General features: G+C 41.0%; 1 protein-coding gene across 1 annotated transcript in view; it reads right to left on the bottom strand.

The window, feature by feature from the left end:
* Window positions 1-24,894, bottom strand: part of LOC124804798 (5'-3' exoribonuclease 2 homolog) — a 431,320-nt gene that overhangs the window by 351,250 nt on the left and 55,176 nt on the right. The window lies entirely within an intron of this gene.

The following is a 24,894-nucleotide window of genomic DNA, read 5'->3' as shown; positions in this document are numbered from 1 at the left end:
GTGATAAGAATGCATTATATAAAAAAGTGCATCTCTCTCATCCCGAGTTCTGAGTGACATACCTCTCCTTTCCCAATCTCCTCAATTTATCTATGTTTCCTCCATGAGGAATTAAGCAATAGTTTGAAAAGCTATGAATAGTCTTTTCATTTTTAAATGTTTATCAGCAGAACTGGACTTTCATCTTCATAATTTTAAGTCCTGGCCAGCCTTTCTATCTCTATTTTACACAAAAATAATCAACATTTCATTGATACTGAATGGGAAATCAAAGCAGCAGAGTGAAAACTGAACAGTTTAAAGGGAAAACAGAGGTGTATGTAACTACAAAATCAAAAAATGGAATATCCAGGACAGAATGTAACAATATAATGAAAAAGATAGTTGCTACTAACCATATAGCAGAGATGCTGACTCACAGAACACAGCAAAAAGACTATCAGAAAGTTAGCTTTCGGCCATCAAAGCCTTTGTAAAAAAAACACCACCACACACACAGACTGTGTGTGAGACTTGCATTTACATGTTTGCATGTACGTATGTTGTCTACTGTTGACAAAGGTCTTACTGGCCAAAAGCAAACTTTCTGACAGTCTTTTTGTTGTGCCTTTCTGCAGCTACAACATCTCCACTATATGGTGAGTAGCAACCATCCTTTCCAGTACATGTAACTACATACGATAAAAAGTGACTGTTAAATAATCAGATATGTTTGCATAATACAGTGCCTGAATCCATCATTACTGCATAAAAAATTTGGTAGTTGGTTATTTCAGAAATTTATCTGGTATATAGCACATGAGACAAAGTATGAAAGGTAGTGCTGTGGTTCATCTTGCACTAAACAACAGCAGAAAGTGTATAATTTTATGGGGTGATGTGAAAAACAGTATTAAAAAACTGAATGTGTACAAATTCCTGATAACATATAGACACTAAAGAAAACAGACTGAGGTGACAAGAGCCATAGGAGGGCAATATGCACATTCACAGATGGTGGTAGTGTCACATACACAAGGTATAAAAGGGCAGTACATTGGCAGAGCTGTCATTTGTACTCAGGTTATTCATGTGAAAAGATTCTGAACATGATTAAGGCCACACAATGGGAATTAACATACTTTGAACGAGGAATGGTAGTTGGAGCTAGACACATGGGACATTCCATTTCATAAATCTTTAGGAAATTCAATATTACAAGATATACAGTGTCAAGAATGTGCCAAGAATACAAAATTTCAGGCATTATCTCTGATCACGGACAATGCAGTAGCCAACGGCCTTCACTTAATGACTGAGAGAAGTGACATTTGCGTAGAGTTGCCACTGCCAACAAACAAGCAGCAATGTGTGAAATAACCCCATAAATCAATGTGGGATGAACAACAAATGTATCCATTAGGGCAGTGGGGGAAATTTGGTGTTAATGGGCTATAGCGGCAGATGAACAACCAATGTAAGAGCCTTTGCCTACAGCACTACATCACCTGCAGTGCCTTTCCTGGGCTCATGACCATTTGTGTTGGACCCTAGATGACTGGAAGACCGTGACCTGGTCAGATGAGTTCTGTTTTCAGTTTGTGACAGCTGATAGTAGGATTCAAATGTGGCACAGACCCCACAAAGCCAAGTTGTCAACAAGGTACTCTGCAAGATGGTGGTGGTTTCATAATTGACTGGAAATGGTTATGTACAGCTACTGTAAGACCATTTGCAGCCTTTCATGGACTACATGTTCCCAAACAACAACTGAATTTTTAAGAATGACAATGCACCTTGTCACCACCAGGCCACAATTGTTAGCAATTGGTTTGAAGAACATTCTGGACAATTCAAGCAAATGATCTGTACACCCAGATTGCCCAGCATGACTCCCATCGAACATTTATGGGACATAATCAAGAAGTCAGTTCGTGCACAAAATACTGCACCGACATCACTCTAACAATTATGGGTGGCTACAAAGGCAGCACGGCTCAGTATTTCTGCAGGGAACAACCAATGACTTGTTGATTCCATGCTATGCCGAGTTGCTGCACTATGCAGGTCTGACAGGATATTAGGCAGTATCCCGTGACTTTTCTCCCCTCAGTGCAAACAACTACAACAGTCCATTTTTTAAACACATAATTGAAGAGTCTAACACAATCACATAAACATAACACACAAAATACAACTGTGATGATTTCGTTAGCACCATACACCGAGAAGAAACCAATCACACAAAAAAATTCGTAATTCTGAACCAGCGACACAATCATCAAAAGGTAACTGCCATCTATGAGAGGTGAAAGCAAACAGTTTAGAGTATGCAACATGTCCAAAGAGTGGGAGGTATAGGATGTATGTACTGCACACCAGAGCTGTGCCAAAAGTTTAGCAGCTCTTAAGCCTAACAATGAGATTATTTCACTTTGAACGAGCATTGTTTTTTCACCCTTAGAGCATGTGCACAATAGTTCCACCACTCCTGGATTTCAAACCATGCCATCAATAGTGAGTGGGGATGATAACAGTGCCGAGTCGGACACAGTGCAAGACAGGTCTATCATGCCACAATTTTTGTGTAATGATATATTATGAGTAAGAAAAGAAGTTAAATGCAGAAGAATGAAGAATGCCAGCCTTCTCTGCTACATGTTTTTGGTTATCTGCCCCTTTTAGAGCAGCAGTTAGAAATTGGTTTCACGAATTTTCAAGTGGGCAGGAGCCTTTCGAAGATGAACCTCATCCAGTCACCGCACAATGGGTGTGGCCCAAGAAAACATTGAAGCTGTGAGGAAAATGAGCAAAGATTATCCTGGTTTCAAATTTTATGCACTGCATATTGAATCAAATCTGGTGCACACCTTTGTTCACCATCAATTAGGCTAACCAAAAGATGTGCCCATTGGTTGTCACATTCCATGACAGAAGTGCAAAAACTTACAGAAATGGATTGGTGACATTTTATGCTCAAAAACTTTGACAAAGGGCACTAAAAAGGCATGTCATCACAGATGATGAAGCATGGATGCACAATTATGACCCCAAAATGAAGAGGCAGTCTTCCGTATGGTGCTTTCCAGTTGAGGAACCATCTTTCTCAACCAATATGAGCCATAAAACTTCAGCTTACACAGGTGTCTGAACAATGAACTTCTTGGAGAAGGAAGTAGTCCAAGTGTTCCTGTACTCATCATATTCACCTGATCTGGGTCTGTGTAACTTCTTCCCAGCCCCAAAGAAATAGAAAAGAATTTGTGGGTAGCTTTTTTTCATGTGGGCAGCTGTTTTCATCTGTTGAAAAGGCTACTGTAGAATACAACTGGGCTCTAATGAACTTCGCTAAAGAAGTTGGGGCAGAAACATTTTTGGAGTGGTTTCAAAGACTGGAAAAATGTATCAGTGCTCATGGAGAGTATTTTTATAAGTTGTTACAGTTCTATTGTAAACAAAAAACTTAGCTCCATATGGTAGACTATAATTGCAATTTGTAGCAGAATTAACATTTACTGCAGATTTTAAGACTTTCTATAGTGTGATACTCATAATGCTGATTCAGTCAACATCAATAGCACTTTGGAATTATATGTACCTGCACTCCCTTTCCCTCCCACATAAACAAACATCCGAGTACACTACTCAGAACTGATGTGTTAAACAAATTACATACAATGACAAGGGAAGTATTGAGTATGAACACTTCATAATAAGTAGATGGGATAATGGCATAGCACCATGAAATCAAAATGTAAACTTTTACAGCTCTGGAGAGCAACACTTCAGCCATCACGTGAATCCATGTTTTGTTCTGCTATACACAGGAGATCCCACCTAAACTTTTCATGCCAATTTCTCCAGAACCACAATAGATATTGACAAATGGCCTGCATGGGTATGAATGTACAGTAGAGGCTCATGAAAGTAAATACTATCAGATGTTAAACTGTGTGCAAATATTGGTTTAAACACTTTTTTTTTTCACCCCATATTATTGCATACGCCATCAGTAGCATGAGAAATCATAATAATAATGGCATTGGCTGCATCACAATACATCAATTACATCCAGATATATTTGAAAGCAAAGTTAACAAGTGAAATGAATGAAATGTGCCGCTACTGCACATACCGTGATGCAAGCATGACCCACACATCGCTCGTAATCATGATGTGATTGACACATTACGATGCGGTAAACGCTGTACTTACATACTGCTATATAAGTACAGTGTTTTCTGCATCATAGTACGTCAACCGCACTGCGATTACAAGCAACGTGCGGGTCGTGCTTGCATCTAGGGATGTGCAATAGCGCCGCATTTCATCCATTCAAACATCAACTTTACGTTCCAATCTCTTGGGCTGTAATTGATGTATTTTGATCAACACCATTATTAGTGTGGTTTCTCAAGTTGCTGATTGCGTATGGAGTAACATGGGGTGGCCATGTTGAAACCAAAATTTGTGTAAGGTTTAGAATGTCCGATATTATTTACTTTCCTATGGCCCTACCCTACAATCATACCTGTGAAAGTTTTCTGTGAAATGTTTACGTGGGACACCCTGTATAACTGACACATCATTCAATATAAATACTGCTGACTGTTTTTATGCTGTTGATAACATCTGTCAGAACTTGCCCAGCATTGAGAACAATAATGTGTTTCTGCACATGGGCCAAGTCCAACACACTGTTCCGAAGGCTGGCCATCTCAGTTTGCTGCTACCTACTGAGCCATGCGCTTCATCCGTTCTTCAACAAACATTCTGTGCTTACTTTGGCACAGCCAGTGGCCAGTCACTGCACTGCAGGAATTGAGATGTGCGCATGGCGGCTGCCTGTGACTTTTCTTATATGACTTTAAAGAATCTATTTGATAACAACATTTCATTTTCTTGCATTTTACAGTCTCATTCTTCAGCTTCATGATGAACTGCCTATCACTTTTTAAGTCATACTTATTGGCCACACGGGATTAGCCGAGCAGTCTAGGGCGCTGCAGTCATAGACTGTGCGGCTGGTCCCGGCGGAGGTTCGAGTCTTCCCTCGAGCATGGGTGTGTGTGTTTGTCCTTATGATAATTAGGTTATTTAGTGTGTAATCTTAGGGACTGATGACCTTAGCAGTAAAGACCCATAAGATTTCACACACTACTGACTGACATACTTATTGTGATATTTCGACATTAAGTAAGCTAGAATGAGAATTTCACTCTGCAGCGTAGCATGCGCTGATATGAAACTCCCTGGCAGATTAAAACTGTGTGCTAGACCGAGACTCTATCTTGAGACCTTTGCCTTTTGCAGGCAAATGCTCTACCAACTGAGCTACCCAAGCATGACTCTTGACCTATCCTCACAGCTTCAATTCTGCCCGTACCTAGTCTCCTACCTTCCAAACTTCACACAAGCTCTTCTGTGAAACATGCAGAACTAGCACTCCTGGAAGAAAGAATATTGCAGAGACATGGCTTAGCCACAGCCTGGGGGATGATTCCAGAATGAGATTTTCACTCTGCAGCAGAGTGTGCATTGATATGAAACTTCCTGGCAGATTAAAACTGTGTGCTTGCCTTTCGCAGCCAAGTGCTCTACCAGCTGAGCTACCCAAGCATGACTCACGACCCTTCCTCACAGCTTCAATTCTGCCAGTACCTCATCTCCTACCTTCCAAACTTCACACAAGCTCTTCTGTGAAACATGCAGAAATAGTACTCCTGGAAGAAAGAATATTGCAAAGACATGGCTTAGCCACAGCCTGGAGGATGTTTCCAGAATGAGATTTTCACTCTGCAGTGGAGTGTGCACTGATATGAAACTTCCTGGCTAGACTGAGAGTTGAACTCAGAACCTAGCACTGCTAGTTCTGCAAGTTTCGCAGAAGAGCTTCTATGAAGTTTGGAAGGGAGGAGATGAGGTACTGGCAGAATTAAAGCTGTGAGGACAGGTCGTGAGTCATACTTGGGTAGCTCAGCTGGTAGAGCACTTGCCCGCGAAAGGCAAAGGTCTCGAGTTCGAGTCTCAGTCCAGCACACAGTTTTAATCTGCCAGAAAGTTTCATTAAGTAAGCTGCTATATTAAATTCAAATAGTTTTCAATGAAAAATGGCTGTTGCCATGAGTTTAAGTTTGGTTCAAGATAGCTATATTTTGTATGCAGCAATTTATGGCCTACCATATTGAATTTTTCTTTAAATTTGAGGCCAGGTCTGCATTTGTCTCCAATCCTGAGAAAATGGATTGTATGTACTACCTTACTTACCGTCATATGCATAATCTAATTAATTTAAGGGTCAACAATTGGTAATGAATTGAAATTGCTATGGATTTGGAACAATACAGGTGAAGAAATAAATGATTATTTTTATTCCAAGCATGAGCTTTTTGTAAGCTACTGACCTAACATGCCCTCCATTGTTTGTTTAATAACAGGCTCTTTCAGGATTCTGTCACAATTGCATTAGCAAGTTAGTGACACAAAATTGTGTAAACCCACAGTGTTTTGGTAAAAGAACCTAATTTTTACATGGTGACAAAAGAAATAAAAAAGGTTTTCAGGTCAGACAAAAATAAATTGCTCCTTCTGTTACAATTTCTGCGTAATCTTGTAACCTACTGTGTCTTTAATAACAAAAAGTCGACTTGTCAAATTATTGTTTGTACAGGCATTACTTGTTAATACAATTGTTTGCTGAAATTAGTAGTCACTTACAAGCTCTGTTTGTGAGCAATCATCAGCTGTTGAACTGCACCTCCCCTAAAACACAGTGGCCACCCGCAGAGGGACCCCCACGACTACTGTTGCCCCTCACCTACCAACTCATTTGCATTGCGCAGGTTATTTGTGTGCATTCCACCTATCACTGGAAAAGGGAAGATGCTTAAATGTTCCTCAATGTTGAGGGACAGTGTACTCCCTCAGCTGAGTAAGAAGAAGACAGCAGGCACTTTGAAGGAACTATTCAAACATTCCCCAGATACCTAGCTTGCATTTAACGCAAACCTCTTGCCCAGAATGTAGTCCCAAGCAACTGAAAAAAGCACAGGTCCTTCTTATATATAAGAAGGGCAAAAGAACAGGCCCATAAAATTACAGACCAATATGCCTAACATCGGTCAGCTGCAAAATCCTCGAACACATTCTCAGTTCATATATAATAAAGCTTCTTGAGACCAAGAATTTTATGTCCACAAATAAGCATGGTTTTAGAAAGCATTGATCATGAGAAACTCAACTTGCCCTTTTCTCACATGATATACTGTGGACTATGGATGAAGGGCAACACGTAGATTCCATATTTCTAGATTTCCAGAAAGCATCTGACACGGTGCCCCATTGCAGACTGTTAATTAAGGTACGAGCATATGGAATCGATTCACAGATATGTGAGTGGCTCAAAGACTTCTTAAGTTACAGAACCCAGTATGTTGCATGTTCATAAGAGACAAGGGTATCGTCAGGAGTGCCCCAGGGAAGTGTGATTAGACCACTATTATTCTCTATGTACACAAATGATTTGATGGATGGGAGGCAACAATCTGCAGTTATTTGCTAATGATGCTGTGGTGAACGGTAAGGTGTCAAAGTTGAGTGAATGCAGGAGGATACAAGATGACTTAGACAAGATTTCTAATTGGTGTGATGAATGTAGAAAAATGTAAGTTAATGCAGGTGAGTCGAAAAAACGAACCTGTAATGTTTGGATACAGCATTAGTAGTGTCCTGCTTGACACAATCACTTTGTTTAAATGTCTAGATGTAACGTTGCAAAGTGATATGAAATGGAACGAGCCTGTGAGGATTGTGGTAGGGAAGGCGAATGGTCAACTTTGATTTATTGGAGGAAGTCAAGGAAAGTGCGGTTCGTCTGTACAGAGGGCCACATACAGGACATACAGTGCAACTTATTCTTGAGGTCTGCTAGAGTGTTTGGGATCTGTACCAGGTGGATTAAAGGAAAATATCAAATCATCAATTATGAGGTGGGGTGCTAGATTTCTTACTGGTAGATTCAAACAACACACAAGTGTTACAGACATGCTTCGGGAACTCAAATGGGGATCCCTGGAGGGGAGGGGACATACTTTTCAAGGAACACTACTGAGAAAATTAGAGAACCAGCATTTGATGCTAACAGCAGAACAATTCTACTGCCTACAACATACACTGGGTGTAAGGGCCCCAACGATAAGAGAGATTAGGACTAATACAGAGTCATACAGACAGTCATTTTTCCCTTGCTCTATTTGTGAGTGGAACACGAAAGGAAATGACTAATCACACGCTGTATGGTGGACTGCGGAGTATCTGTGTAGATGTAGATGAAACTACTTATGGAAAAAGTAAAACACATACAATTGGGAGTGCAGACTTGGGTTTGAACACTGTTCTTCTCAATTAGAAGTGAGATGAGAGAATCCATGCCAAGAAGCACTGCTGCCTGATGAACTAAACACACAAAAATCAGCACTTAAACAGCCCAATAGGTCAACAAAAAACGATTTTCAATAGTCAATGACAATTTAAATGAGGGATCACAGATCGATACAACCCACAGTGGCGTCTCACAGTTGACAACAGAAGCAAAAGTTCTGACAGATGCCAATAATGGTTGCACAGGGACCCAGCAGATCCAATGATGTGCGCCCAATGAGCCATGCCTTCAGTGTCTCGAACTATGAGTGCCATCTACCACCACAATATAGGATAGCTGGTGGCTGCAACACATCCTAGTCTCACTCGCAGTCTTCAATAGTCTTAAGTCTTAGTCAACCTTCAACAATTCACTCATTGGTAGACGGAACTAGGGCTGTTGATAAAATATGGCTTTGACTGTGTAAAGCAAGTATAGGTGGCCCAAAGATGAAGTCTGATTGAACTTGGGGACAGGGCGGTGAATGTTCAAAAATGTTCAAATGTGTGTGAAATCTTATGGGACTTAATTGCTAAGGTCATCAGTCCCTAAGCTCACACACTACTTAACCTAAATTATCCTAAGGACAAACACACACACACCCATGCCCGAGGCAGGACTCGAACCTCCGCATGGACCAGTCGCACAGTCCATGACTGCAGCGTCTTAGACTGCTCGGCTAACCTGCACGGCGGGGGTGAATGGAATAACAAGATTTCAGATGTGAGGAAATAGCACACCAGTTGTATTAAAAAACAATTTTTAAATGCAACTAGTGCACTATTTCTTCACATTGTCATTGTTCAAAACCTGTTGCTGAAAAGATGAACAAAAATCTAAATGACAAGACTGGTCTTTGCAATAGACAGAGATGTGTGTGGGACAATGCTGACGTAATTGGTGCTTGGCTGGCTGGCTCTGAGCACTATGGGACTTAACTGCTGAGTCCCTAGAATTTAGAACTACCGTATTTACTCGAATCTAAGCCGCACTCGAATCTAAGCCGCACCTGAAAAATGAGACTCGAAATAAAGGAAAAAAAAAAAAATTCCCGAATCTAAGCCGCACCTGAAATTTGAGACTCGAAATTCAAGGGGAGAGAAAAGTTTTAGGCCGCACGTCCAAATCGAATCAAAATTGGTCCATTGTAATATGAGACACAATTTAGGTCGAATGAATGACGATACAGCAACAGTAGTTTGGTTCGAGTCGTAAGCTTAGCATGCGGGGAAGACGCATGTGTCAGGCGCTCCGTCCGTATTTATACGGGTACCCTTCCTTCTTCACGTGCTTCGTCTGGTTTGAATCTATTGCTTATTTTGCTTCGATCTGATGAGTGCCGTTTTCTTTGTTATAGGTGTTTACATCACTCTAAGCTGAAAATGCATTACTGTACTGTGTCATGCATTGTTTGTCGCATTTTGATAGTGCGTGTTTACGGACTGTCGCCGCTCGCGGCATGGCTTGCTTTTGTGCGCGCTACTGCCGCTAAAAAAAAAAAAAAAAAAAAAAAAAAGAGAGAGAGGAATCGTTTCATTAGCGAAACAATGGCAAGAGACTGCTATTTGTTGTTACTTACACTGCTGCTTTCTTTGACAATGATCAACAAGAACCAAATAATAGACTGCATATGATAGAACATGTTCTGAACGAGAGTTAGGCGAAAATTTTTCTCCGTTTGAAAATCTTTGCGGCCGCTTCTTTAGTACATCAAATTCTGCACAGAAATTAGAGTCATCTTAGATTTGAAAATCTAGTCAGTTGCCGTGCTTCATTTCTGACTGTGTCACTTAATACGAATATAAACATGATACGTATATTCTTCCGCGTTTGCTGTTGTCTCACTCTACTTTCGTAGTTTATAAGGCAGGCAGGATTTAAATGAGATAGCAGCAAACACGAAAGAAAACATGGCAAAATGTTTATATTCATATTCTTATGGTGAAGAGAATACTGCATGTGATTCACAATTCATAAAAGTTCCTATTAGCAACCATCTCTTGTCACAGGTAGGAAAAATTTCAGAACGTAGAGTTGGCCATATTGACAAACGTCCCAAACGGTCTTGCCAGTCGGATTTTCGTAGTACATTTAAATTCTGCTACATTCGAAGATGTACAATATGGAGTTTGTATTTTCTTCGTTGGATAATGTATGAAAATGCAGTGGTCGAAACTCGGGGCGGAGAAAAAAAGCTCGTCTTCCACCTTTTTTTAAAAAAAATTTATTTACTGACGCAGAGGTTTTGGCGCCAGTATTTATCTTTGTGCCTACAAACCATGCCTGTGTAGCGCTACATATATTCGACGGCAGAAGTTAATTGTGGCGGCACCTACCGACATTTTTCAGAACTTCCGCTTGCTTTGCACTCGATTCTAAGCCGCAGACGGTTTTTTGGATTACAAAAACGGGAAAAAAAGTGCGGCTTGGATTCGAGTAAATACGGTACTTAAACCTAACTAACCTAAGGACATCACATACATCCATGCCCACGGCAGAATTCGAACCTGCAACCGTAGCGGTCGCGCAGTTCCAGACTGTAGCGCCTAGAACCGCTCGGCCACAACGGCCGGCTGGTGCTTGGCGCTACTAACAGAAACTGCAATGTTCATCATGTAATCTTGATACTACAACTGCTACATCGCTGGCTTTAGCAGAAATGAAAAAATAGGGATGTCGACATGAAGTATTCCAGACAAATCTGATGTGACGTAACTGAATGAATAACCCATCGAATACTTCATATTGTGCCACTTACTTACAGTTACCATTGTTAGCAAAGTGGTTATTGCCAAGTGTCAATGTGTATTGTTTTCCTTTCAATTCTTGCTGTAAGGGGATAAGCAGGCTGCTAGCTTGCTAATGTACAGAATATCTAATAATAAATCAGTACTTAAATATACAGCTCCCAAACCATTGGTATATTTACAACGTCCGGCCAATATTTTTATAGGCCAGAATGTCGATTTTTATTTTCCATCAATATATCGAGAGCTGATAATGATTTTTTTTTTTTTTTAATATCAACATAAATATATCGTATTATCAAGATTTTAAAAATGTAAATATTCCTGCGGGAACCTCACACTGCACAATGCTCTTTAGTTTGCTTGTAACAGAAGGACTTTATTGCTGTTTGTTCTTTTGTAAAGTTTCTTCGCAATGCTTGGAGAAAGTTACAAGTTCATTATAACTTGTGTTTACTGTATTCATATATCTCATAATCATTTCTGCTCCTGTTCAGCTTCCTATGATGACGACTGTTGCAACACTCTGTAGTCCACTCCCCCCCGACCACCACCACCACCACCACCACCATTGAGTACAAAGTAGTACACAAAAAATCTGGCTACACGATGTTTTCATTTCCACATGTGGCAATATTCAAGGCTAGTTGCTTCTTACTTCACTGTCATCCTTTTACATGTTTTTTTTTTTTCTGTTGTGGGCTTGTACTCTGTGTCCCTTGCGTTTGTTTTGCTTGTGCTACTTATGTTTTAGGTTCTGAGGTTGTTGCTTTTGCACCCCCTTTTTTCTGTGGTATTTTGTATTAGTTTTGCATCTTTGCACATTGCTTTTTTCAAAATGACTACCATGCTGCAATCAAATGCTGTGCTGCCTGCAGTTGATGTAACTCAGTTTATTCAGTATCAGAGTAAACAAATGGCACAACTGATTGAAGTGATGAACCGCTTCATAACAGCGTAGATGGCTTCTGAAACTGCCAGAACCAATGGCAGCACCACCGCCCACATGTCCTGGGAGTGTGCCGTCAGATTTTGACAAGACAATGGAAGACTGGAATGAATACTTCACACAGTTCAATGCCCACATCACAGTGCATCATATACGGTGGCAAACAGGGACATATACAGACTGTGTGCTTACTTAAGGCTCTCCTTCTGCTGCTCCTCCATGCAAATTTAAGCCACAAACTGTGTGTAGTGTGCTTTCAAAGCCCCACAGTGTCATCAGTGCAAAACAATGGTGTAATGACCATTCAGAAAAGGCTCCCGACTCATCTGCAGTGATACATGAGGAAAAGAAATTATCCGCATCTCTTACCGTTGCTGGTCGATCAGTCCATTTGCAACTTGACACTGGAGTTTCAGTGACTTTGCTGAACCGTAGCACTTACGAATTTCTTGGCACATCATGCCACACACTGGCGACACATAACAGCCACAACATTTCTGATTGGGCACTTGTAGCCTTCCTGAAACTTTCCAAAATCTGACACAAAGACACTGACATTTACAGTACTTTGTTCCCAATAAATTGGGAACATGTTTGGTCTACATGCTTTTGATTTGTTTGGATTAAGCATCCAGGAATATGTGCTTTCTGTTTCTTCCTTTGATCCTCGGGACAGTGTTGCTAAGTTCTGTGCAGAATTTCTGGATTTGTTTTCTAATGGTTTAGACAAAGCAAATAATTTTGTTGCCCATGTCGCAATGGAGGACGCAAAGCCAAGTTTTGTTAGGGCTCATCCTGTTCCTGATGCACTTCATGAACAGGTGGCTCAGGAATTTACTGCTTGCAAGACAATGGTGCCATAGCACCCGGTGCAGCCAGTCAGTTGGTGTCCCTTTTTGTTATTCTGAAAAAGCTGTCTCACAGATTCCAGCAGTGCATCAATTTTAAGAAAAATGTGCTTCCTCTAACAGTCACTGAGAGTTATCCCTTGCTGCATCCAAAAGAACTGATGGACAAATTGGATGGAAGGCATTACTTTTCCAAAACGGACTTGCACTACATTTACATGAAATTGTCATCACATGTAACAGAGACAAGTGTGTGTGTGTGTGTGTGTGTGTGTGTGTGTGTGTGTGTGTGTGTGTGTGTGCTTAAGCCATGACATTAATAGTCAGGATGATCACTCACTGCAATCACATTTGCTTACTATCTGTGACCTTCCAACCCATGCAATGTGTGGGAATTGCAATTGTTTAATTCATAAATTTCGGGCGTATTATAGCATTTGAGAGTTGTAGCATCGCGCTTTAGTACCGGAATAGTGTAAATTCGCGTAGTCGTCTGTCTTCTGTTTTTGTTTTGAACGGCCAGTGTTGGTTGGTCACAGCCAGTGTGCTCCCTGCCGCCGTTGGATCAGCAGCTGCCAGCAGCAAGTCGTATACTCCTAGCTTACTTATTTGTTACATAGTTTAATTCTTAATCTCTTTGCATATTTTTGGGTACTTGCATTGTTTAATTCATAAATTTAGGGCGTATTATAGTAGTTGAGAGTTGTAGCATCGCACTTTAGTGTTTACTTCGTAGATTCTTACTTAAATTGCGTGTGAGTTTCGTATAGGAGGTGTGATTTCGAGTTTTAGTTACTGTAATCGTAAATTCAGGCAGATTGTAGCGCAGTCGTTAGGCATTTGTACTGGTTAGTTAATACATTCTTTGCGTGTTTCCCTTGCATTATCTAGGCACGGACTCGTGTTTCAGTAACCGTTGTTCAACATCGACTAGAATGGACAGGGACTGTGATTGCTGTGTTCGGATGAGGGCTGAGTTGGCATCCCTTCGCTCACAGCTGCAAGCAGCACTGACTTCGGTCGCGCACCTTGAGGCTTTTGCCAATGGGCACCACTGTGGGGAGCCGGACTTGTGTATCACGGGGATGTCAACCATGACCCGTCTGTCCTCAGATCAGTCTGCCACTGTGGTTGCCCCGGTTGCTGCCCACAGTGGGGCTGAGCCCTTGCCTGTGGTTGATTGGGAGGTCGTTCACAGGCGTGGCAGGCACCAAAAGACGTCCCCGGAGGCTGATCAGAAAGCCTCCCCGGTGCATCTGACAAACAGGTTTCAGGCACTGTCTCTGGCTGAGCCAGATGCAGCTGCCTGCCCTGTTTCAGAGGATGATTCTCAGCCTTCAAGGTCCGGGCAATCACAGAGGGTGGGCTTATTGGTAGTTGGGAGCTCCAATGTTAGGCGCGTAATGGGGCCCCTTAGGGATATGGCGGATAAGGAGTGGAAGAAATCCAGTGTGCACTCCGTGTGCATTCCGGGTGGAGTCATTCCTGATGTGGAAAGGGTCCTTCCAGATGCCATGAAGAGCACAGGGTGCAGCCAGCTGCAGGTGGTGGCATATGTCGGCACTAATGACGTGTGTCACTTTGGATCTGAGGAAATTCTCTCTGGATTCCAGCGGCTATCTGATTTGGTGAAGGCTGCCGGTCTTGCTTACGAGATGAAGGCGGAGCTCACCATCTGCAGCATCGTTGACAGAACCGACTGCGGACCTTTGGTGCAGAGCCCAGTGGAGGGTCTGAATCAGAGGCTCAGACGGTTTTGCGACCGTGTTGGCTGCAGATTCCTTGACTTGCGCCATAGGGTGGTGGGGTTTTGGGTTCCGCTGAATAGGTCAGGAGTTCACTACACTCAGCTGGCGGCTACACGGGTAGCAGAGGCTGTGTGGCATGGACTGGGCGGTTTTTTAGGTTAGAAGGCCTCGGGAAAGTACGGGGTGGGCTGCAAACTCAAAGGGTGCATGGCAAATACAGGAAGTGCTTGGATCAAGGAACAGTTGGAATTGTGGTTGTAAATTGTTGTAGTTGTGCTGGGAAAGTCCCTGAGCTTCAAGCACTAATAGAAAGCACAGAATCTGAAATCTGTTATAGGTACAGAAAGCTGGCTAAAGCCTGAAATAAGTTCTGCAGAAATTTTTACGAAGTCTCAGACGGTGTTCAGGAAAGATAGATTAGGCAGAATTGGTGGTGGAGTGTTTGTGTCTGTCAGTAGTGGTTTATCTTGTAGTGAAGTCGAAATAGATACTCCATGCGAATTGGTATGGGTGGAGGTTATACTTAACAGCCGAACTAAGTTAATAATTGGCTCCTTCTACCGACCCCCAGACTCAGATGATATAGTTGCTGAACAGTTCAGAGAAAATTTGTGTCTCGTAACAAATAAATACCTCCCTCATACAGTTATAGTTGGTGGGGACTTCAACCTTCCCTCAATATGTTGGCAAAAATACTTGTTCAAAACCGGTGGTAGGCAGAAAACATCTTCCGAGATTGTCCTAAACGCTTTCTCCGAAAATTATTTCGAGCAGTTAGTCCACAAACCCACGCGAATTGTAAATGGTTGCGAAAACACACTTGACCTCTTAGCCACAAACAATCCAGAGCTGATAGAGAGCATCATGACTGATACAGGGATTAGTGATCACAAGGTCGTTGTAGCTGGGCTCAATACCGTTTCTTCCAAATCCACCAGAAACAAACGCAAAATAATTTTATTTAAAAAAGCGGATAAAGTGTCACTAGAAACCTTTCTAAGAAACAATCTCCATTCCTTCCGAACTGACTATGCAAATGTAGATGAGATGTGGCTGAAATTCAAAGATATAGTAGCAACAGCAATTGAGAGATTCATACCTCATAAATTGGTAAGAGTTGGAACTGATCCCCCATGGTACACAAAACAGGTCCGAACGCTGTTGCAGAGGCAACGGAAAAAGCATGCGAAGTTCAGAACAACGCGAAATCCCGAAGATTGGCTAAAATTTACAGACGCGCGAAATTTGGCACGGACTTCAATGCGAGATGCCTTTAATAGGTTCCACAACAAAACACTGTCTCGAAATCTGATAGAAAATCCGAAGAAATTCTGGTCGTATGTAAAGTACACAAGCGGCAAGACGCAGTCAATACCTTCGCTGCGCAGTGCCGATGGTACTGTTACCGACGACTGTGCCGCTAAAGTGGAGTTATTGAACGCAGTTTTCCAAAATTCCTTCACCAGGGAAACAAATGGAATATTCCAGAATTTGAAACATGAACAGCTGCTAGCATGAGTTTCTTAGAAGTAGATACCTTAGGGGTTGCGAAGCAACTCAAATCGCTTGATACGGGCAAGTCTTCAGGTCCAGATTGTATATCGATTAGGTTCCTTTCAGATTACGCTAATACAATAGCTCCCTACTTAGCAATCATACACAACCACTCACTCACCAAAACATCTGTACCTACGGATTGTAAAATTGCGCAGGTCACACCAGTGTTTAAGAAGGGTAGTAGGAGTAATCCATCGAACTACAGACCTATATCACTGACGTCGGTTTGCAGTAGGGTTTCGGAGCATATACTGTATTCGAACATTATGAATCACCTTGAAGGGAACAATCTATTGATACGTAATCAGCATGGTTTCAGAAAACATCGTTCTTGTGCAACGCAGCTAGCTCTTTATTCGCACGAAGTAGTGGCCCCTATCGACAGGGGATCTCAAGTTGATTCCGTATTTCTAGATTTCCGGAAAGCTTTTGACACCATTCCTCACAAGCAACTTCTAATCAAGCTGCGGGCCTATGGGGTATTGTCTCAGTTGTGCGACTGGATTCGTGATTTCCTGTCAGGAAGGTCGCAGTTTGTAGTAATAGACGGCAAATCATCGAGTAAAACTGAAGTGATATCAGGTGTTCCCCAGGGAAGCGTCCTGGGACCTCTGCTGTTCCCGATCTATATAAATGACCTGGGTGACAATCTGAGCAGTTCTCTTAGGTTGTTTGCAGATGATGCTGTAATTTACTGTCTAGTAAGGTCATCCGAAGACCGGTATCAGTTGCAAAGCAATTTAGAAAAGATTGCTGTATGGTGTGGCAGGTGGCAGTTGAAGCTAAATAACGTAAAGTGTGAGGTGATCCACATGACTTCCAAAAGAAATCCGCTGGAATTCGATTACTCGATAAATAGTACAATTCTCTAGGCTGTCAATTCAACTAAGTACCTGGGTGTTAAAATTACGAACAACTTCAGTTGGAAAGACCACATAGATAATATTGTGGGGAAGGCGAGCCAAAGGTTGCGTTTTATTGGCAGGACACTTAGAAGATGCAACAAGTCTACTAAAGAGACAGCTTACGCTACACTCGTTCGTCCTCTGTTAGAATATTGCTGCGCGGTGTGGGGTCCTTACCAGGTGGGATTGACGGAGGACATCGAAAGGGTGCAAAAAAGGGCACCTCAATTTGTATTATCACGTAATAGGGGAGAGAGTGTGGCAGATATGATACGCGAGTTGGGATCGAAGTTATTAAAGCAAAGACATTTTTCGTCGCGGCGAGATCTATTTACGAAGTTTCAGTCACCAACTTTCTCTTCCGAATGCGAAAATATTTTGTTGAGCCCAGCCTACATAGGTAGGAATGATCATCAAAAGAAAATAAGAGAAATCAGAGCTCGAACAGAAAAGTTTAGATGTTCGTTTTTCCCGCGCGCTGTTCGGGAGTGGAATGGTAGAGAGAAAGTATGATTGTGGTTCGGTGAACCCTCTGCCAAGCACTTAAATGTGAATTGCAGAGTAGACATGTAGATGTAGATGCAATCTGTGTTAGGGTAGCTCATGTACTACATCTGGTTCATTCCTAATGCCACACACATCACAGCCCCCTTGTATCACTTGCACTTGGTCAGAAGAGTGTCAGTCTGCTTTCCAGAACTTGAAAGATGCTTTGCTTAGTGATCCATGCTTTGATCCTTTTGATCCAGCCAAACTAGTGGTCCTGGCCGTGGATACTTCCTCTTATGGCACTGGTAGAGTTTTGCTGCATAAATTTGTTTCTGTTGATACACTAACTGCCTTTGCTTAAAAGTTGTTGGTCAAAGTTCAATGTAGGTTAAATGTAATTATTCACAAGCTGAAAAGGAGCCTCTTGCCATTGTATATGGTGTAACTAAGTTTCACCAGTAGCTCTATGGCAAAAAATTTTACTTGCTGGCTGAACAGAAATTGCTTCAATTTTTGTTTAGCACTTCTCAGTCAGTCCCAACTTGTGCAGCACAGAAGCAGTGGGCTCTTCTGTCAAATTTCCAATATGAAATTGTGTATCAGCCCATGCCTGAGTATGCCAACATAGATGCTCTTTCTCACCTCCCTGCTGGCCCAGATTCATTATTCAATGAGACTCCTACTTCTTGTTGTTACACTGATGCACAAGACACAGACACTTTGCATAGCTTTCCACTTAATCACCCCAGGCAACAACAGCAGATCTTGATTTTCAGGTTCTAGTACATTATATCCGCATTGGCTGGCCACATTCAGAATCATAGCTCTGTGGTTCACCAGTAAACCCTTGCAGTCTGTTGTCACATTCTTCAGTTCACCAAAATTTCATTTTGCTTTGCACTGATGACCTGTCATGTGTTGTGGTTCCCCATGCTCTCCAGCCTGACAAGCTTCATTTGCTACACCAAGGTCGCTGTGACACTGTTCGCACCAAGCAGTTGGTGTGACATCATTGAACTTGGCACAGTCTGGACGCGCAAACTGAACAGCTGACTTCTCAGTGCCAAGCTTCTGTTGAACACCAGTCAGACCCACCTCAGCTGTTCTTTGAATGACCTAAGCCTCAAGCACCTTGACACCTTGGAAATGTTTGCACTTGGATTTTGTGGCTCCTTATTGGAATACGTGTTGGCCAACAGTCGTTGACGCTTTCAGCAAATTTACCTTTGTGGTTCCTAGGCACTCTACTATGGCTAGTTCCACAATCCGGACCTTGTCATTGATCTTTTGCCTTGATGGGTTGCCTGCATTAATTTACACTGACAATGGACCTCAATATGTTGCTGGCGAGTTTGAACAGTTTTGCATCACTTCCAGCATCAACCACAACATGAGAATACCATTCCACCGACAATCCAACAGCAAAACTGAATGCTTTGTATGAACTTCTAAGCAACAGACGGGCAAACTTTGTGATTCTCACCCAGTAAAGCTAAGTATCACAACTGTTCAATTTGTAACAGATTGTATGGCAGGCAGAAGTGTTGGGAGTGAGGGACTGTTCTATGACTCTTTGGACTTTCTACGTTTTTAATGCAGGGACCGAGAGGAGTGCAGAGACATCCCAAAATCAGTTTGCCCTTATGAATTGCATGATCCTGCCACAGGCTCTGTACTGTCAGATTCTGTGCCTGTCTGGACACAGCAGCTTTCACTGCATCCAGCTCCCATGGGACCCGCCTGGTGGCTGTTCCACATGCTGCCTCAGAACCCTCTGCAGACGTGGAGATGTCTCTGTCCTCATCTGCTGCTCCGCCTCCGGATGTGGGTGAATGCCCTCTGCCCAGTTTTTTTGTTGGTGTTCATGAGCGCACTCAGGAGATATACCAGCGTGTGGGCAGGAGATCAGCACGAGCCCTCATTTCAGCTCCCATCTCCTTGTTGCCACCTGTATCCACCCCTCCGACACCCTCCCACACAATGACAGTGAGAAGGTTTGAGAGGGGGGGATGTGGTATTGTATATCGATACCACCCTCACCGGTTTCTCAAAGACGGCAAAGGAATCAAACATTTCTGACAGACGCTGATAGTGGTCACGTGGGGAGCCAGGGAACCCAATTATGTGCCGCTGTTAAGCCACACCTTCAGCAGCTCCGATTAAGAAGGTCGTCTACCACCGCGATATAGAATGGCTGGTGGCAGCTACGCGTCCCAGTCTCATTTGCAGTTTTTGATAGTCTTCAGTCTTAGTCAACCTTCAACATTTCACTCGGGCATTAATAGCAGGAACCTCACACTGCATGATGCTTTTTAGTTTGCTTTTTGTAATAGGTGGACTTTATTGTTGTTTGTTCTTTTGTAAAGTTTCTTCACAACACTTGAAGAATGCTACCAGATAAGTAAAACTTCTGTTAACTGTATTTACATGTTAGCTTATCATTTCAGCTCCTGTCCAGGTTTCCTATGGCAACAGCTGCTGCACCACTCTGTAGAACATTTCTCTTTACCACTATGTATGAACCTATACACAACATTAAACCACCATATGTCATAACAATCAATGTAAAAGCTAACAGCTTACATTATGAGACTTCATATCCACCTTGTTCTCAAAACCTCATCCTAACCATGCAATAATTTAGTTGTGTGTTCTTCTTAAGGAAAACTTTTTATCTGCCAAAACTGCAAGGAAGAATACATTGATTACTTGTTTTGATGAGTTAAATGGCCATATTCACATCTGAAAGTATACAGATGGCTACAGACCAATGTTCACAATGCAAAGAATATATGAAACTTTTGGTTTCATAAGCTAAAGCTAGATATATTAATAATGGACTCGGGGCAAAGTATGTATCATATAGGATGGGGGGGAGGGAGATCGGTTTGCATATTGAAGTATGCCTTCTGTGCATTTTCTTGCGTATAGTGATGGTCCTTGTATTGTGTATCAATGGTTGAATAATTTTTTCTCTTAAAAGGTGGAGATCTGATATAGGCTCCAGTTGCTTCAAGTGAAGACCTGCTTGCATCATCTTGATGGTCTTTTCAGGTTTTAAGTTGAATAAAATGAAAATTTTTTGCAAACTGATAACCTTACATGATACTGTTGTCGTGCCTGGGCCTTTTAATTTCAATAAACCAACTAGTCTGTTAATTAATAAAACACACACACATGCACAAAATCTTACAAACACAAGTGACAGTGTTAACATAAGGTATTCCGAAACAGGATTTATAAGTGTCATCAACTGTACAAAATTTTCCACTGCTTTATTCTCTGTTTGCATTTATATAAAATCATACCACAACATCTTCATGATTCGACACCCACAACAAGTCAACTTAGTATTTTGCTATGAGTGTTGTTTCATATTTGACTTTGCACTCAGGTTCATAGCGGACACAGATTTGATGTAACTCAAAGTTTCCAGTCGATATTATGATGACTACGTGGAATGAAATTACATTATTTGCTTAAAAATTACACTATTTCTGAACTAAGTTTCAGGTGTTCTGAAAATATAAATATCTTTCACAATCACTGTAGTCTTTTCTTGTTACAATTTTTCTTCAAAAGTGTTACTTTCTACAAAAAAAAATCATTCTGATAAAGGATCAGTTGAAAGGTTGTAGAAGGAGGGCATTACAACCATTATTTCCACTCCCCTGCACATATTCTATTATTCCTTTATATCATATTATTCCCTTTATCTCTTCACTTGCCCTTTTTTTTTTTACTTTAGTTTAGACAGTGACAAATATGTTTTCAGGCTTCTTTGTACATCTCAAATCAAAACTATCAACAAAGCAGAAATCCTAGGAAAGAAACACAACGATAGGATTTAACATCCCACTGACATTAGAGACTGCTGTGTCAATTTGAAGGAAAGCACTTTTGCATTTGCCTTAAGTGATTTACGAGAAACCACTGAAAACCTAAATCTGGAAGGTCAGATGCCAATTTCAACTGCTGTCCTCCCAAAAGCGAACCTTATGTCTTAACCACAATGCGACCACACATGATGGAAAACGCAAAGTACTTAATGTCACTTTGGTTCTGAATGGTTCATGTTTCCAAAAATCCTTCATTATCATATACCTCTGACATTTTTCTTTCTTTTGAAAAACGTTTTGTAAGACAATGTGAAATGTGAAATTCAGTAAGATATCACTTGCAACACAAATAAATTTACATATTGTTGTTCAACTTCTGTTGCGTTCACTGTAGTGCATGATAGTTGTGGCACTAACGATTTAGGTGAGGTGATCAAAGAATTTCGAAGCATGCACTGTAGAATACAACCAAAAACAAAAACAATGTTATGTTTTCTTTTTCTGTTACTGGAATGAAGAAGATTAAGTCTGTACTGGTGCCAGTGCAATTAGTGAAAATATAACTCATGGAAAACAAGAATAACCTGACTGTGCTTCTATACCTCGAATAACGCAAATGTATGAGGGACAGATTGCTGTGTTCCCAACAAGCAGTCAGCCATGTTTGACAAGCCATTGCTTGTACCTACAAAACTGGCAATATAGCAAGCATAAGATAGAACTACATTAGCTGCCACTTACCACTCACTCACTGGAACATCAATCACAAAATTATTTTAATCGAAACACAGACAATTTGCCGATAGTTTCTTTAGCTATTATGGAAAAAAAAGAAAGAAAAAAAACTGCAAAAACCGTCATAAGCAAATTGAAGGCAGCATCCAAGCATAGAAACAGCCAGCAACTACAGGGCCACAGAGCGCCTTCCTTTGAAAAGGGATGGAAGCTACAAGATTTGGAGCAGAACTAAGTAGAATATTTGTATGATGAATTGAGTACAGTAGAGGATTTTTATAGTATCTTCTGTTCTGCTCTGTGTACGCACTTCAATATAACCATGTCAAGGCTATGCTACTTGACCATAATCATAACAAAAGAGGATGTTTTGAAATTAAGTGTTTAATTAATTGAGGTGACAGGATGTGTATTTGGTTTACAAGCTCCAACCAACATGAGGAAGAATGCTACTTACCACTGGAACTTCTTACCAGGTTTTTTAAGGATTAAGATTCTGTCAACAGTGCAGACATTAGACATAGATCAGCTAATGAACTGTTGAAGATATAACTTCAGTATTGTACTATTTGTGGCTTTGGGGAACCATGGAAAACTTGATGGCCTGACTAGAATTGGAACTACGTTCTTTCAAACAAGTGAAGTATTTTAAAATATATTCGAAAATATTTAATGAAACCTGATTTTTGTGGTAACTGTAACAACAGAAAATAACATTGAATCAGAACTGGCCTCAACTGTCACAAACAAACCTATTGTTCAATTTGTTTTAAGTTTATATTACAGGGTGTACACATTGACAAGAAAAAAAAAAGCTCCCGGATTTCTTGGTTGAAAAAACACTTTCTCCCTGATGAAAATACACTTTTCCCATGGTAAGTAACAGTATACATTTCCTCGGCACTGTAAAACTTATCAATCCTTTGAATGTTTTTGGTTTTTACACTAACATAGAATTTCCTGGCACTTTAGAAAAATAAACTCAGGGGGGAAAAAACACGTTTTGGAAAGATCTTCACTGTGCAGCAACATGTACACTGCATATTTTCATGTTACCAATGTATAAATTCAAATTCCACCAAACACCGCATGTTGCTTTCCGAAGCATACAAATTGAGATTGCGACGCACTTTTGTAAGCCGGTCATAGCTCGTGTAAAGTGATCTCACCAGCTGATAACAGCATAGGACGTGTGGTGAGGTCAGCCTATAGCAAGATCACTCTTAAGTAGTGTGAACACACAAATAAGAAAAGTTAATGGTTTAAATTAATACACATAGTGTTGTTACAAGAAAAACAAAGCTTTCACATATAATATTGGTCTCTAAGATTAATAAGCTGCAAGAGCAGCTAAGCTTCCACATATAATGTTCATCTTTTTTGTGCGGGTTACGCTTTAAGACACATCACACAAATGTGCCAGAAAAGTTTTTAATAACGACGTAAATATCTGATCTTTTGGGCTCAAAATTATTCTACATGGTCGACCTCCAAGAGTTGATTTTTAAATGAGAGTTAAATGCTCTGTGATTTATGAAATCCATCGTACATTCTCGCACATAGTTCATCTTGCGTAAAAGGAAATTTACTTTGAAATTAACGCTTTTCAAACCACCATTCACAATATTTTCTCTTGACCTGTTAGAAATTGGTTCATTTCAGCAGTTGCCAGAGAGCGTCAGATAACAGGCGGCACTGCGCTTGCGCAGCTATGATGATGTAGGAAGCCCGCATGTTCCTACGTGTAAAACATTAAAAGATCTTGCATTACGTCATAAAAGAAACAAGACATCAGAGGATACTTCAAGAACATCAGAATTTCATGAACCATACTAAAATGCATAATTCAGCTTAAAGTGCACATTCGTATGTCCAGATTCAGATGTAAATTTTCTTGAGTACCAGTACTGTATTACCTCATGTTTGGTTCTTTATTATGACATAATGCCATATGAGCTAGAAGATGGAAAACGTGCACTGAAATGCAGTGAACACTTGAAACTAGCAAACAGTGTGAAATTAAACACTTTGTTTCAAATAAATTGACTGCCTTAGCGCAAAAGATTAATGAATGCCAAGTCTCTTTAGCAAACCGACAAAAATAACTTCATTGTTCTGCAAGGCGATTAATGCTTGACTATGAGAAAGATGAAAATAAAACCTGAAACTAATACCATATTTTAGCCCTCTTCAATTATGCGAACATATTTTAATTCATTTGATAGCTCCTGGCCACAGAAATCCGTTTTGTTTTCACTTAATATGAGAGTAATAAATGAAGAGGAAACAGCAAAATCACTAAAGGTAAAGACAGGTCATGTGGAGACCACCCACTTCCCCAATACAACTCAGACTGCTCTGTAGATCAGTCCCAGATCTCCAATATTTCCTAACCTGGGCAACATCAGACAGTGGCGCCCAGCCACATAGCTGTAGCCATAAGCGAGAGAAGGTGCTACTCATGTGAGACTCAACTGCACATGCGTAAGAGCCCGCCCGGAACTGCTCAAATGAATGTAATGTAAACAGCTGTCACGTCACACTCATCGGAGGCAATTTGTTGTTAGAAAGCATTGCATAGTCTTCCTAAAGTCTTTGACACATTTTGCTGTTGGCAAATGCTTGTATCAGCACTGTGTTTTGTTGTATATGGCATATTTCCTTTGTGACTTAAGGTTT

Source organism: Schistocerca piceifrons, chromosome 1 (assembly GCF_021461385.2).
Source record: "Schistocerca piceifrons isolate TAMUIC-IGC-003096 chromosome 1, iqSchPice1.1, whole genome shotgun sequence".
In the NCBI taxonomy this organism is placed as follows: Eukaryota; Metazoa; Arthropoda; class Insecta; order Orthoptera; family Acrididae; genus Schistocerca; species Schistocerca piceifrons.
The sequence above is the reverse complement of the archived record's forward strand: the minus strand, read 5'-3'. Positions and strand labels throughout refer to the sequence as shown.